The sequence below is a fragment of the Pseudophryne corroboree genome, chromosome 4 (assembly GCF_028390025.1).
Source record: "Pseudophryne corroboree isolate aPseCor3 chromosome 4, aPseCor3.hap2, whole genome shotgun sequence".
NCBI classification, from domain to species: Eukaryota; Metazoa; Chordata; class Amphibia; order Anura; family Myobatrachidae; genus Pseudophryne; species Pseudophryne corroboree.
Window position 1 is genome coordinate 754,769,722 of NC_086447.1, and position 17,069 is coordinate 754,786,790.

The window sequence follows — 17,069 nt, forward strand, 5'->3', positions numbered from 1 at the left end:
TTTTGTTCTCCATATTTTAATAGGCACAACTAAAAGGCACCTCAGGTAAACAATGGAGATGGATGGATTGGATACTAGTATACAATTATGGACGGGCTGCCGAGTGCCGACACAGAGGTAGCCACAGCCGTGAACTACCGCACTGTACTGTGTCTGCTGCTAATATATAGACTGGTTGATAAAGAGATAGTATACTCGTAACTAGTATGTATGTATAAAGAAAGAAAAAAAAACCACGGTTAGGTGGTATATACAATTATGGACGGGCTGCCGAGTGCCGACACAGAGGTAGCCACAGCCGTGAACTACCGCACTGTACTGTGTCTGCTGCTAATATATAGACTGGTTGATAAAGAGATAGTATACTCGTAACTAGTATGTATGTATAAAGAAAGAAAAAAAAACCACGGTTAGGTGGTATATACAATTATGGACGGGCTGCCGAGTGCCGACACAGAGGTAGCCACAGCCGTGAACTACCGCACTGTACTGTGTCTGCTGCTAATATATAGACTGGTTGATAAAGAGATAGTATACTCGTAACTAGTATGTATGTATAAAGAAAGAAAAAAAAAACACGGTTAGGTGGTATATACAATTATGGACGGGCTGCCGAGTGCCGACACAGAGGTAGCCACAGCCGTGAACTACCGCACTGTACTGTGTCTGCTGCTAATATATAGACTGGTTGATAAAGAGATAGTATACTCGTAACTAGTATGTATGTATAAAGAAAGAAAAAAAAAACCACGGTTAGGTGGTATATACAATTATGGACGGGCTGCCGAGTGCCGACACAGAGGTAGCCACAGCCGTGAACTACCGCACTGTACTGTGTCTGCTGCTAATATATAGACTGGTTGATAAAGAGATAGTATACTCGTAACTAGTATGTATGTATAAAGAAAGAAAAAAAAACCACGGTTAGGTGGTATATACAATTATGGACGGGCTGCCGAGTGCCGACACAGAGGTAGCCACAGCCGTGAACTACCGCACTGTACTGTGTCTGCTGCTAATATAGACTGGTTGATAAAGAGATAGTATACTCGTAACTAGTATGTATGTATAAAGAATGAAAAAAAAACCACGGTTAGGTGGTATATACAATTATGGACGGGCTGCCGAGTGCCGACACAGAGGTAGCCACAGCCGTGAACTACCGCACTGTACTGTGTCTGCTGCTAATATATAGACTGGTTGATAAAGAGATAGTATACTCGTAACTAGTATGTATGTATAAAGAAAGAAAAAAAAACCACGGTTAGGTGGTATATACAATTATGGACGGGCTGTCGAGTGCCGACACAGAGGTAGCCACAGCCGTGAACTACCGCACTGTACTGTGTCTGCTGCTAATATATAGACTGGTTGATAAAGAGATAGTATACTCGTAACTAGTATGTATGTATAAAGAAAGAAAAAAAAACCACGGTTAGGTGGTATATACAATTATGGACGGGCTGCCGAGTGCCGACACAGAGGTAGCCACAGCCGTGAACTACCGCACTGTACTGTGTCTGCTGCTAATATATAGACTGGTTGATAAAGAGATAGTATACTACTAATATTATATACTGGTGGTCAGGTCACTGGTCACTAGTCACACTGGCAGTGGCACTCCTGCAGCAAAAGTGTGCACTGTTTAATTTTAATATAATATTATGTACTCCTGGCTCCTGCTATAACCTATAACTGGCACTGCAGTATTGCTCCCCAGTCTCCCCCACAATTATAAGCTGTGTGAGCTGAGCAGTCAGACAGATATATAATATATATAGATGATGCAGCACACTGGCCTGAGCCTGAGCAGTGCACACAGATATGGTATGTGACTGACTGAGTCACTGTGTGTATCGCTTTTTTCAGGCAGAGAACGGATATATTAAATAAACTGCACTGTGTGTCTGGTGGTCACTCACTATATAATATATTATGTACTCCTGGCTCCTGCTATAACCTATAACTGGCACTGCAGTAGTGCTCCCCAGTCTCCCCCACAATTATAAGCTGTGTGAGCTGAGCAGTCAGACAGATATATATAATATTATATATAGATAATAGATGATGCAGCACACTGGCCTGAGCCTGAGCAGTGCACACAGATATGGTATGTGACTGAGTCACTGTGTGCTGTGTATCGCTTTTTTCAGGCAGAGAACGGATTATATTATGTACTCCTGGCTCCTGCTATAACCTATAACTGGCACTGCAGTAGTGCTCCCCAGTCTCCCCCACAATTATAAGCTGTGTGAGCTGAGCAGTCAGACAGATATATATAATATTATATATAGATAATAGATGATGCAGCACACTGGCCTGAGCCTGAGCAGTGCACACAGATATGGTATGTGACTGAGTCACTGTGTGCTGTGTATCGCTTTTTTCAGGCAGAGAACGGATTATAAATAAAAGTGGTGGTCACTGGTCACTATCAGCAAAACTCTGCACTGTACACTACTGAGTACTCCTAATGCTCCCCAAAATTAGTAAATCAAGTGTCTCTCTAATCTATTCTAATTCTAAACGGAGAGGACGCCAGCCACGTCCTCTCTCTATCAATCTCAATGCACGTGTGAAAATGGCGGCGACGCGCGGCTCCTTATATAGAATCCGAGTCTCGCGATAGAATCCGAGCCTCGCGAGAATCCGACAGCGTCATGATGACGTTCGGGCGCGCTCGGGTTAACCGAGCAAGGCGGGAAGATCCGAGTCGCTCGGACCCGTGAAAAAAAACATGAAGTTCTGGCGGGTTCGGATTCAGAGAAACCGAACCCGCTCATCTCTATCCCTACCGCCAGCGTCTTTCTATCCCCTCCCTACCGCCCCACGTCTTTCTATCCCCTCCCTACCGCCCCGCGTCTCTATATCCCCTCCCTACCGCCCCACGTCTCTCTATCCCCTCCCTGCCGCCCCGCCTCTCTGTATCCCCTCCCTACCGCCCCGCGTCTCTCTATCCCCTCCCTACCGCCCTGCGTCTGTGTGCCCTCCCTACCGCCCTGTGTCTCTGTATCCCCTCCCTACCGCTCTGCGTCTCTGTATCCCCTCCCTACCGCCCTGCGTCTCTGTGTCCTCTCCCTACCGCTCTACGTCTCTGTGTCCCCTCCCTACCGCCCTGTGTCTCTGTATCCCCTCCCTACCGCTCTGCGTCTCTCTTTCCCCTCCCTACCGCCCTGTGTCTCTGTATCCCCTCCCTACCGCTCTGCGTCTCTGTATCACCTCCCTACCGCTCTGCGTTTCTGTATCTCCTCCCTACGGCCCTGCGTTTCTGTATCCCCTCCCTACCGCCCCGCGTCTCTGTATCCCCTCCCTACCGCCCTGTATCCCATACACGGTCCATACCACTGGCTCCTTGCTACCTCCCTGACAAACCCTCACCAGGAGTACAGGAGCCATAACCCCCTGCGGTGCCCCCCATAGTTACCGGTATATCGGTGATGCTCCGTTCTGCCGCCTCCTCCCTATCCCTCACACAGCAAGCGCAGGGTGCAAGCCCAGCACCGAGCACATGACCGCGCTGTCCATGCCCATTGGCCCTGGTACCAGCTCCAGCCATCGCCCCCTCCTCCTACTGCACCTGAGGGGGGCGCGCACATAGCGCATGCAGAGGGGACTGGTGCACCTGCGGCCGCGTGGAGACCTTGCGTGCGCAACATGTCCGTGTTGCTACACCTGAAGGATGGTACGGTGTAGAGAGAGGACACAGCTGCCCCTGCTCCGCATTGTACCAGCACTTCCCTCTGTGTCTAATGACACCATTTACCTCTTCATGCGGGTATGTCTATATCACATACATCCTTATCCGTGTCCTATATATTGTTACAAATAAAATGACATAGGTATAGGTCCCACACCCCCTCCCCCCCACACCTGCATCCACCTCCCCGTCCACTCGCAGCATCTACATACTCTCTGCCTCATCCGTGGTCCCCCCCGCACCCGCTACATTCTGTACATCGTGCTCTGCAGGCACTGTTCACGCCGTTGCAAGGGGCTACGCCCCCTTCACCATTGGAAGCACTTTCGTTGTGCAATATTTAACCACTAAGAAACCTAGGAATGCAGGTAATACTCATACAAATATTGAACCTAGGCAAGGCGTGCAGGGGTTAAGGGGGCGTAGCCCCTTTCGACGGTGTGAAGAGCGCCCGTAGGGCGCGATGAAGCACCTAGTATATATATATATATATATATCACACATACATATACACACACTGTAAAAGGGCACTCTGGGATAGTAGATAATGCCGGGGTGCCTTCCCTAAAAGGTAATGTAGAATGCAGGTATCCCCAGGTTATAAGGAAAAGGCGGCACTCCTGTTTTGTGCATAAAAATCCAAGCTGTGCTGTTTATTCACAACGTTTCAAGGCCTGCGGGTGCATAAATGTTATAAGTGAAAGGCTTACCTTATATAGGGAGACATTAGTATCTGCGTGCATTGTCTCCTCCCACTGTGCTTCCAGGTGTTGGTGCACATGCGACGTCACTATGCCGCCGACATCTGGAAGCACAGTGGGAGGAGACAATGCACACAAATACTGATGTCTCCCTATTTAAGGTAAGCCTTTCACTTATAACATTTATGCACCAGCAGGCCTTGAAACGTTGGGAATAAACAGCACAGCTTGGATTTTAAAGCACAAGACAAGAGTGCCGCTTTTCCTTTTAACCTGGGTATACCTGCATGATTTTATATATATATATATATATATATATATACACATACACAGCAGTAACAGCTGACCTTATTCCACCGCAGCCCCCCCCCCTTCCCAATACATATGAGCGGCTGAAAACTCCCTTTTCCCATCCATCCATCCCCCCCCCCCCCACACACACACACACACACACACACAAGCAAACCCACCTTCCCCTCCACACAGCAGTGGAAGTGGCCAGTGAATTCCCCGTACCTGTCAATACACAATACACACGCTCCTCCGTCCCCAGAGACACATTCAGCGCCATCGATTTTTCTCTCCTGCCCCGTCCTACAAAAAACACAGCAGCCGGCATTTACCATCACTCACCCGCCCCGCAGCGCACACTCTAGCAGTCATCAGAACACCCCCCACCCTCCAGAAGAGAGCAGCGATAGGTGGATAGGCAGTGACACCCGGCGCCGCTCCCTCCATCTCACTCCGCGGTAGCAGCCATCAGTAAACCCTATAACCTCCGCAGCACTGAACTCTCCCCACAAGCAGGGATCTAGTGACAGCGATGGCTGTGAATGGTTAGACCCACAGCTGCCGCTGGCTAGCGCAATCTTTGAAAGGAGGATTCACTTTTCAGTCTGACAGATGTAGTGGCGCCCTCCGGTGGCCGGCGCCCTTAGGCAGCTGCCTAAAGCTGCCTAATGGTGGCGCCGGCCCTACATACAGCACAGTACAGGGAGGGAGCACACACTACATACAGCACAGTACAGGGAGGGAGCCCGCACAAGTAGTGAAACACAGACACAGGGGACCAGCGCAGCGGAATCTGTCCCAGTGGCCAATCCGACCCTGATTACAGTGTGTACATAGCCACCACATTATTACACGTATAGCACCGCATTACACGTATAGCACCGCACTACACGTATAGCACTGCATTACACAAATAGCACCACATAACACAAATAGTACCGCATTTTATGACTAGAAGCACATTACACATATAACACCTCATAACATAAATAGCACCGCATTATATACATAGCCACCACATTACATACGTAGACACCGCATTACATACTGCACGTAGCCACCGCATTACATAAATAGGCCCATCATCATGGACAGACTTTGGGCAGCTATAGGGCTAAAGGACATTGCATTAGAGATTGTCCCAGGCCAGGACTGGCTGTGAGTGCTGCCTGGTCAGCTGGCATCCAGAGAACAAGGTACATCCTGCTCCTGTCCAGTCCCCAAACCATTCACTGTGACCGGGGACGCCCTAACTCTTACACCAACATGATAATGCAAATAATGTAATTATAAATAACCTCTCTGCCGGGTCCCCTTCAGTGCTCAGTCACCGCTCTGGCCAGTGCAGTCAGAGTGCGGGAGCTAGGGTAGCAGCTGGTGTAGTGAACCCGGCTCCGACCATCGCTATGCTGCTGCTCCTGGGCCGGGCTCGTTGAAGAGACCTTTGTCTGGGGCCAGAGAGAGGATGCTGCTGGGCTGATTAACTTTCTCCAGGTCCCCCATTGATAGAACAACTTCATTACTTATAACGGCTAGCAGCACCTGGAAGTCCTTCTAGCCTAACTTCCAGATTGCGTTCCAATGAACCGCAAGTACTCAAAGCAGTGTGAGCCAGCCCAGCCTGAGTGTGAATAGGCCTGGCTGAGGGGGGTATGGGACCGGACCATCGGAATCTGTCATGGTGTCCTGGTGGGCCAATCCGCCCCTGGGTATGGCGCAACCATGTGGGCAGCTACCATAGGTGCAAGGAGTGCAGCTGCTATGGGGCCCAGTGCTGAGAGGGGCCACCTTCCCTGTCACCGTTACATGTGTTATATACAAGGACGTAGCTACAATAAGTGCAGGGAGTGCAGCTGCTATGCAGAGCTGAAAGGGGCCACCTTCCCTGTCACAGTTACATGTGTTATTATATATAGGGGTGTAGCTACCATAGGTACTGTGACTGCCTACCAGTGCAATGCCTCACCTACTGGTGTGATCTCCACCTCCTGTGACACGATCCTCCTGCTGGTGCTGTGACTGCCTACCAGTGCAATGCCTCACCTACTGGTGTGATCTCCACCTCCTGTGACATGATCCTCCTGCTGGTGCTGTGACTGCCTACCAGTGCAATGCCTCACCTACTGGTGTGATCTCCACCTCCTGTGACAGGATCCTCCTGCTGGTGCTGTGACTGCCTACCAGTGCAATGCCTCACCTACTGGTGTGATCTCCACCTCCTGTGACACGATCCTCCTGCTGGTGCTGTGACTGCCTACCAGTGCAATGCCTCACCCACCAGTGTGATCTCCACCTCCTGTGACATGATTCTCCTGCAGGTGATGTGACTGCCTACCAGTACAATGCCTCACCTACTGGTGTGATCTCCACCTCCTGTGACATGATTCTCCTGCAGGTGATGTGACTGCCTACCATGCTGCATTAGCCTTGCTTACTACCACTGTGGGTAAAACTATCAATTTGCTTAAGCCCAATTTGTGTTGGGCCCCGCTTATAGCTGACTTATAGGCCCTACACACTGGCCAATCCGCCGCCGAGCTGCCCGACGGCAAATACGGCGGACGGGCGACCCAGCGGTGGGGGGGCAGTGACGGGGGGAGTGAAGTTTCTTCACTCCCCCCGTCACCCGGCTTCATTGAAGTGCAGGCAAATATGGACGAGATCGTCCATATTGGCCTGCATGTACAGCCGACGGGGGACCAGCAATGAACGAGCGCGGGACCGCACATCGTTTATCGCTGGAGCCTCCACACTGCACGATATGAACGTTATCTCATTCATTAATGAACGAGATCGTTCATATTGTGCAGTTATGTCGGCCAGTGTGTAGGGCCTATTACTCTAACCTACATGAGGCCACTTTTCATATATTTCCAGGGCCACTTTACATTCCCAATCTGCCCCTGTCTGGCATGGAAGAAATGTGAATGATAAATCAATGTAAATGTACAAGGAGGTATTGACAAGCCTTTATAACATTATCTTATACTGTGAATTTCTTACCCTGTTCCCAAGACAATTAATTTAACTTGTTAATTAAGTGAAAGGAAGACATGATATTTTCTGGGAGATGTATCAAGCCGTGGAGAGAGATAAAGTTGAGTATTTGCCCAAATAAAATGAAGCTTCTAACTACAGGTATCATTTCATGTACTGTGCTAGATAAGTGACAAAAGATGATTGGGTTGTCTGGACATCTGCACTTTATCTCTCTCCAAGGCTTGATACATCTCCCCAAGAGTGCTGTATATAACATATATGTCTGGCTGCTATACAGCAGGCCAGGAGCACCAGCAGGACAGTAGAGTTAACAGTCATATCAGTAATAATTTGCGGACCCTGTGAAATTAGCATTCAGTAAAGACGGGAGACTCAGTCAATGAATACATAAAATATTTTTAGTTTATGTTAAAATATAAAAAGTTTATTAAGTGGAATATTTAATAAATAATATTTGCGAGACTTCTCCAAAAACAGTCGGTTTTGGGGGCTGCGCACAAATATTAACCAGCCCCTGAATGTATGTATTGGGGACTGCAATGGATATTTGAGATATCTATTGCGTTCCTCCTATTTTGAACACAAAAGCAGCCACCAAAAGTTTCTACGGCAGATGGTAAACTGTGAAACTCATCAAGCTCCAGAATGCAAAGCATTTCTGGGCATGGCCCGGCAGCTAATGCCATCTCTAAATGGCTTTTGTAGCCTGTGGGCTACATTATGTAATAATTCCCAGGAGAAGGATCCTTGGCATCCCTCTGCATTACTGTCTGCTCTCACATACGCAGTCTGACGATTGCACATGTGAACTAGCGCAGCCGGGGTCTAAACCCAGAAGTAAAGTGATCGCATTAGCAATTATTTTACTTCTTATACATTGCAGGGACGGGCATGAGATTGGTACTCATTATGGCATAAAAGCTACACCTCTGGACTCACAAAGAGTCACCCTTCAGCACTCAGGAGAGGAAAACCCCCTTGGGGGGAAACCTCTGGGGAACCATGGCCTCAGGATCGCCCTTCCCTCTGGGCATTAAGAGGTGTACTAATAGAGGGGTCAGTATGCTATCCCAGGGCATGGAATCCCAGTGTTTGTCATACCGATGCGTAAGGGGTGTTCTCCCCTCTCCACACCCCGCTAACCCTGCCTATCTGCAGTCTAACCCTAACCTCCCCCTTTGTGCCTAACCCTCCCGCGGAGGTGCCTAATCCTAACCTCCGTCCCTGCTGCCTAAACCTAACCCTCCCTTCCCCATAGCCTAACCACACCCAGCGGTGCCTAACCCACCCTACCCACAGCCTAACCCCAAGTACCCCCCACCCACAGCCAACCCTATCCTTCCCCCACCCGCAGCCTAATCCCAACCCCCTACCTGAAGCCTAAACCTAACCCCCCACCTAATGCCTAAACCTAACCTCCCTTCCCCACAGCCTAACCACTGGGTGCCTAACCCTAACCAACCCTACCTGCTGCCTAACCCTAACCTCCCCCCACCCACAGCCTAAACCTAACCCCCGCCTGACGCCTAAACCTAATCTCCCCACTTGATGCCTAAACCTAACCCTCCCTCCCCTGCAACCTAACCACCCCCAGGGGTCCCTAACCCACCCTACCTGCAGCCTAACCCTATCCTCCATCCACCCGCAGCCTAATGCTAACCCCTCCGCCTGATGCCTAACCCTCTCCCAACCCCCTAACCATGACTGTCAGCAGTCTAACCCTAACCTCCCCCCATTGTGCTTAACCCTCCCATGGAGGTGCCTAATCCTAACCTCCATCCCTGCTGCCTAAACCTAACCCTCCCCCCACCCGCAGCCTAATCCCAACCCCCCACCTGAAGCCTAAACCTAACCCCCCACCTGATGCCTAAACCTAACCTCCGTTCCCCACAGCCTAACCACTGGGTGCCTAACCCTAACCAACCCTACCTGCTGCCTAACCCTAACCTCCCCCCACCCACAGCCTAAACCTAACCCCACCTGATGCCTAAACCTAATCTCCCCACTTGATGCCTAAACCTAACCCTCCCTCCCCTGCAACCTAACCACCCCCAGGGGTCCCTAACCCTAACCCACCCTACCTGCAGCCTAACCCTATCCTCCATCCACCCGCAGCCTAATGCTAACCCCTCCGCCTGATGCCTAACCCTCACCCAACCCCCTTACCGTGCCTGTCAGCAGTCTAACCCTAACCTCCCCCCATTGTGCTTAACCCTCCCATGGAGGTGCCCAATCCTAACCTCCATCCCTGCTGCCTAAACCTAACCCTCCTCCCACCCGCAGCCTAATCCCAACCCCCCACCTGAAGCCTAAACCTAACCCCCCGCATGATGCCTAAACCTAACCTCCCTTCCCCACAGCCTAACCACTGGGTGCCTAACCCTAACCAACCCTACCCGCTGCCTAACCCTAACCTCCCCCCACCCACAGCCTAAACCTACTCCCCTGCCTAATGCCTAAACCTAACCCTCCCGCCTGATGCCTAAACCTAACTCTCCCTCCCCCGCAGCCTAACCACCCCCCCTCCCCCCGTGCCTGATGCCTAAACCTAACCCACTTGCCCAGCCCTAAACCTATGATCGTGGGGATACGGGCGTTGGTATCCTTGCCATTCGGAGTTCCAACGTCGGGATTCTGAAGAGTGTCGGGATCCCAGTGTCAGTATTCTGACTGCCGTTAACCCGACAGCCGGCATCTTTACCGCATCTCCTAATAGGTAATGCATATGTCCCAACATTTGAAGCATGTGTCCGCAGCTCTCCTCCCAGGGCAGCTATTCAGGGATCACCCACTGCGTGTAGACGAAGAGGAAGAGATAAAAAATCATTGTTAGTGGATGAACAAGCAGAGAGACAAACTGCAAACAGTGGTGTGGTTGTGTAGAGAGAAAAATCTCTCTATGTAAATATGTCACTCTAACTTCTGAGGACATGGAAATTACCTAAAGTAAGGACAATTATCCCAAAGGGCCCATTGTTTTTATTCAATACACACATTGGGGAGATAAGTTCTCTCTTATAGTAATTAGTGGGTACCTTCAGAAAATAAATTTGACCAGTAAATAATAAAAGCTATAAATTGCTAACATTTAGGGGTCAATCCAATTATATATGGATTGACCCCTAAATGTTACCATTGCTGCAATGTTTCAACAGCATCCAAACTCACACCCTTCGTGGCCAGATTCAGCGTATGGGGCTACCAGAAAGTGCGGCTGTTGTAAGACAAACTCGCACCTAATTACGACCCTTTAGTTGTTAAATGTGATAAAATAGTAAAAAATAATGGTGTAATTGTGGGCCTGATTCAGTTGTGGTTGTTGAAGCGATCGCTGCTGCAATCTTGCCGTTCATAATTGCATTGTGAGTCTGAGCAGTCGTAGGCTGAGCAAGTCTCCTAGACAGAGGGGGCTCTCCAGCAGCAACACATATGTAAAGATAGGGAAACAGCTCCAATTCACATCATTTCTACCATTCTGTACCATTTCATCATTTGGGTATTCTATGGGGGAGATGTAATAAGCCCTGCAGAGTGATAAATGGAGAGAGGTAAAGTACCAGCCAATCAGCTCCTAACTGCCATGTTACAGGCTGTGTTTGAAACATGACAACTAGGAGCTGATTGGTTGTTAGTTTATCTCTCTCCACTTTATCACTCTCCCAGGCTTTGTACACTTGCCCCCAGTTCATTGATATACTGTAAATGTCAGCCATTTCACTATCTCCACCGATCTGTATTGTTCTTCCCCCGATCTGTATGTTCTGTATCATGCTCTCCCCACCCTTCCTGTTTTTCTGTATTACAGTATGTTCTACATCTCGCAACCCCCAAAAGTGTATGTCCTTCCTCTATATGTCCTATAGAGTACGCCACAATTTCTATGTTTTTGTATTGTGCCCCCACACCATCTGTATGTGCTATACCAAGTTGCCCCCTTCTGCATGTTTTGTATTGTCCGCTCTCCCCCACCATAGACCCTATGTTTTGTACTGTGCTCTCAATACCCCCCACCACACACACAATTACACAAGTATGGTAACTTACCTCCTGCATGCTATTCTCCAGTCACTAATTCCTCTGTGACCCCTCCCGTCGTCTTCAACTGACACTTTGCAGATCTCTTTGTCGGTCACCCGACACTCTGCAAATCTCTTTGCCAGAACTTTGCCAAATGATGATCTAAATAACCAGAATTTGGTCAGACATACTATGTGTATAATTAATTAATTATACTACTAAATTTTGCTACATACTTTCATTTTTATTCATTTGCAATTTATCTATTTTATTGACTTTTTATCCAAAACCCAAGATCCTTTCTCATAGAGGCCCAAGTTATCTGCTCCATGTTTTATCTTCCCTAATGCTAGGACCATGTTAGTATCATACACTGGGCCTAATTCAGACCTGATCACAGCAGCAAATTTGTTTTCTAATGGACAAAACCATGTGCACTGCAGGTGGGGCAGATGTAACATGTGCAGAGAGAGTATGGTAACTTACCTCCTGCATGTTATACTCCAGTCGTTGTTACCTCTGTGACCCCTCCCGTCGTCTTCAACTGACACTTTGCAGATCTCTTTGCCGGTCACCCGACACTCTGCAAATCTCTTTGCCAGATGATCTAATAAAACACAAAAGACTATCATTAAGCATAGTACTAGTTTAAGTACAATAAAATGTCCATGAGTCAACCAGTTTCCCAGTTTTCCTTAAACCAAACAAGATACTTTCAAAGTTATCAATATCCCATTTATCTATTTTATTAACTATTTCATCCCAAAGCCACGATCCTGCCTCATAGAGACCCAGGTTATCTGCATCCCCTGTATGTGTGCTTATCCCCCCATACTGCCCTCTTTATTCCTGTAACGCTACATTTTTATTCCAAAATATGTCATTCCTTCCTGCGCTTCTCCTATTTATGTGTCCTTGTACCTGTATTCCCTGTTCTGTCTATCTTGTCTTGCCTTTCAGCTGACTATACTGCACTCTGTCTTCCTTACCCCCCTCTATCATACCCTGCTATGTAGTACTCACGTCCTCCTACCTGTCTTCCTGCATGGAAACTGGAAACGTCAGCAGCTGTAGATAGAATGTTACAGGAAGAAGCATTGTGATGTCATGGGCTAGTGATGTCACAGGCTAGGTGTGATGTCACAGTAACCAGCAGCAAAGCTACAGAGTTACAGCTATCTTACATTTACATTTACTACATCAATTACAACTGGATATACATGAGTTTCTAGTTTAAAAAAAAAGAGACTAGTGTAGAAAATGAAGTATAAAGCAATGTTGTTCAGAGTGCCTCAATATATAGGTAAAGGGAAAACATAAGTGACAGGAATTTCTAGACTAAATCACTGCTTATATTTTATAAGGAAAAAAGCTCTTTATCTAAGAGGCTGAATTAATCATTTTACATTGTGTGTGTGTGTATGTATATATATATATATATATATATATATAGAGAGAGAGAGAGAGAGAGAGAGATAGCTAAACTAACTATACTATCCCATTACCATACTTGCCTACCTGACCCTTTCCACGAGGGAGAAAATGCTCTGTTACTGGACTTTCCTGGTAATGTATGATTGCCATCAGCTGTGGTGCGCTAGTTAATTGATAAGAAAGGTGTTTCACCACAGGTGATGGCAATCATACATTACCAGGAAAGTCCAGGAACAGAGCATTTTCTCCCTCATGGAGAGGGTCAGATAGGCAAGTATGCATTAAACCAGGAAACTCACAAATTATTCAGTTTCTGTGGCTGGCTGACCTCAAGTCTGCATTTCACTTGGTTTAATCAGCCACATAGGCGTGCGCAGCACATTTTATTAAGGGGTGCACCGTCGGAGGGGTGTGTCTAGCACCGCCTCTTGGGTGTGTCTTGCACCATCTATTGACATCAACGCAATATTAAATATCCACCCTTGTGCCAATCCTAATAAAGCAGATACATTGTCCGTAGTTGGGGTGTGCACCAAACAAACACCCCTGATTGCACTCACTGCAATTACACTGCTCCTCCTCAGCCTGGTCTGGCTCCCCCTCTCTTTCCCCTGCAAGCTGCAGCAGCTTACTTACAAGTCAGTCACTCACTGACACTGACAGTCGCAGATTAGTACTGCTGCTGCTGGAAAAACGAGTGATGTGTCAATGCTGTTGCCGGCCGCCTGCCAGTTTTTAATTTGTCTTCGTAAGAGGAACGCTGGCTGCCTGCTGATCCTCATCAGTGGCTGGCGGTGGCATAGCATAGAAGGAGAGAGGTGGGCATGTGGCGGGTGTAACGGGTGGGCGGTGGCATCCTTGATCAACCCAGGTGTCCGGTCAGTAACGCAGTCCTGACAGGGTGCAGCACAGAGGGGACAGTAATCAGCCTGCTCGGCGATCGCTGCATCAGGCATGTGAGGTCAGGGTGCCAGACATTAGGGCGTGCCTGTGCACACCAGGCACCCCCCCTGCGCACACCTATGATCAGCCACAGAACCTGTGTAACCCATGAGCGTATAAAGAGAAGAAAAAAGAGTTGTCTTTTTTGCTGTCGCACTAGAAATGTACTATTCAATACCTGTGTATATAAAACTGTAAGGCGGGCCCGCAAGGTGACATTCACAGGGAATAGGAAATGACATCCACTCGACTTGTTCACACTCGCTGGACATGTTGGAAAGAGGTTGAGTGGACAGTGAGCATGGCTGTGCCCTGTGGCACCACGTGGCACCATTTTACCGACAGCCGGACTGCTGAGAACTGAACCTGGAGGGTACATAACTTTTTGGTTTTCATTTCATCTCATGACACTCCACCCAAAGCTACTCTTCTGGTTATCCTATCAACTAGGACAACAATGAAGGTGACTCCAGAACATTTCTTCCATTGTTTTCCATGTCACAGAAACATTGCGTGTGTGTTACAGGTGACCATCCTAATCATCTCTCCTTCACTTCACAGTAATGTCATTGTTAGTGATACATTATTTGGATCAAGCATCAAAAGGAAACTTAGATATAAGAGTCTGGCCGGCATATCACTTATTGCATGACGACCTTGTGCCTGCGCTGTACTGTATGTAGACGGAGCATTTGGTTTTGTTAATGACTTACATAGACTCCATAAGAGGGCATGCCGACATAGCATATTGTTGAATGTTAACATGTATGATCTTAAACTTCATCTATAAATGTTCTGTTGCGAGACTTCCAATAGGCTCAGAATATTACATGCAGAATTCTTGGCGCAACATTTAAAGACAAAGACTGATGTCAGACTGAAAATAACATTTAATATCAAGTTAAAAAATAGTTTAATAAGCATAAAATTAAATTAAAAAATGATAAGTTCATTCAATGGATATAGTCCACTCTGTAATGAACCAATTCAAAATTAAAAGTCAATGCCTCAACGGCAAAAATTGTCCTGAGACCTGGTATCCTTAGCCAAATAGGCTTTATGATGTATTTTATTAAACCAGTCTATAGCAGTATTCCAACGGTACAGCCTCTTGTCTTTCTACACTTTGCTCTGTAAATAGCTTAATCCACATTGGGAACTTTTCCGCAGCATACAGTCATATAGATAACTTTATGGGGGTAAATCCACTATTTTTCTGGTGACACTTTAGCCGATTACAGCGCTCATGTACCTGTTACTGGTAGTATGGTGGATCCCCCGTCTCTGCCGTCCTCGTTCCCCTCTGATAATGTCAGCCGCCTCCCAGAGCCGCGGTGATCCGTCGTTCTACACAGCTGGCAGTCTGTGGAACGCACCGCTCTGGCTTCCGGTTTCGCGGTTTCCGGCTTCCGGTGACGTTAGCCGGCGTGTGTGTGTGGTCCGTAGAAGATTCGGGCTCGTACTTGCTGTAGAACAGTGGTGCAACTTCCAACGCGTTTCCCCCCTTCCCTGATGAAGCCCCTAAGGGGGGAAACGCGTTGGAAGTTGCACCACTGTTCTACAGCAAGTACGAGCCCGAATCTTCTACGGACCACACACACACGCCGGCTAATGTCACCGGAAGCCGGAAACCGCGAAACCGGAAGCCAGAGCGGTGCGTTCCACAGACTGCCAGCTGTGTAGAACGACGGATCACCGCGGCTCTGGGAGGCGGCTGACATTATCAGAGGGGAACGAGGACGGCAGAGACGGGGGATCCACCATACTACCAGTAACAGGTACATGAGCGCTGTAATCGGCTAAAGTGTCACCAGAAAAATAGTGGATTTACCCACATAAAGTTATCTATATGACTGTATGCTGCGGAAAAGTTCCCAATGTGGATTAAGCTATTTACAGAGCAAAGTGTAGAAAGACAAGAGGCTGTACCGTTGGAATACTGCTATAGACTGGTTTAATAAAATACATCATAAAGCCTATTTGGCTAAGGATACCAGGTCTCAGGACAATTTTTGCCGTTGAGGCATTGACTTTTAATTTTGAATTGGTTCATTACAGAGTGGACTATATCCATTGAATGAACTTATCATTTTTTAATTTAATTTTATGCTTATTAAACTATTTTTTAACTTGATATTAAATGTTATTTTCAGTCTGACATCAGTCTTTGTCTTTAAATGTTGCGCCAAGAATTCTGCATGTAATTAATTCCAACCAGTGAGGGTACTGGTTTAATCTACGGCTGCATCATTTTGTTTGTCACTCTTGTCATACTTTCTTCCTCCTTTTTTCTTTTTCTATTCTATCTGTCTTTCTGTAGAGGAGTTAGCGCAGACAATACCATACTCCAAGGCTCAGAATATTGCTACTGTGACAGATGATTTAGTATATACTAGCTGACAATGCCTATTCTATACCTTGTATAAAACACTCTAAAAGGTTAAAGAACACAGTACGCAATTGGCATATGGAATACCGTAAGAGTACGCACGTAGCGTAGCGAACGCTTAGCCGTGGACGAGACGCACGAGCGGCACGTTCGCTCACGGCTTAGAGCGTAAAGGCAAGCACGCTATAGGCTGCCGACTAACGTAATGATACGCTATCAGCGTAGCGGACGCTCGAGACCACGAGGAGATCACAAGCGGCGCTGACGCTCACAGAGTTAAACCTTTATAACTATACCATAAACAATGTACTTATACTGTAAACCCTTGTGCAGTGATAAGGTGTAAATGCAACACAGTGTAACCTTGTTAGTTTAAAAGCTGTATGAGCGTATGTGACGCTCAGAGAACCCCTTAGCAATATAATAAACACTCAAATACCGGTCTAAGGGTCTAACGCCTTTTAAGGAAATGAATGAACGTTCAATTGCAAAAGAATAATACAATACAAGTTATACACTACCAAGATAACATAAAATACCTAACCGAATCACTACACATAAAATACACTACAGATACAGGTACATTTAAAGGGGAAGG

The 17,069-nt window shown here is 47.4% G+C and overlaps 1 long non-coding RNA gene across 1 annotated transcript; it reads right to left on the reverse strand.

Annotated features, from left to right (window-relative positions):
• Nucleotides 1-10,257: 10,257 nt before the first annotated feature.
• LOC134911748 (uncharacterized) lies at nucleotides 10,258-12,328 on the reverse strand. The gene is made up of 3 exons (XR_010176811.1): nucleotides 12,193-12,328; nucleotides 11,734-11,868; nucleotides 10,258-10,480 (listed from the first exon to the last, which is right to left on the reverse strand). It is a non-coding gene; the product is annotated as an uncharacterized LOC134911748 (long non-coding RNA).
• Between the last annotated feature and the right edge of the window lie 4,741 nt (nucleotides 12,329-17,069).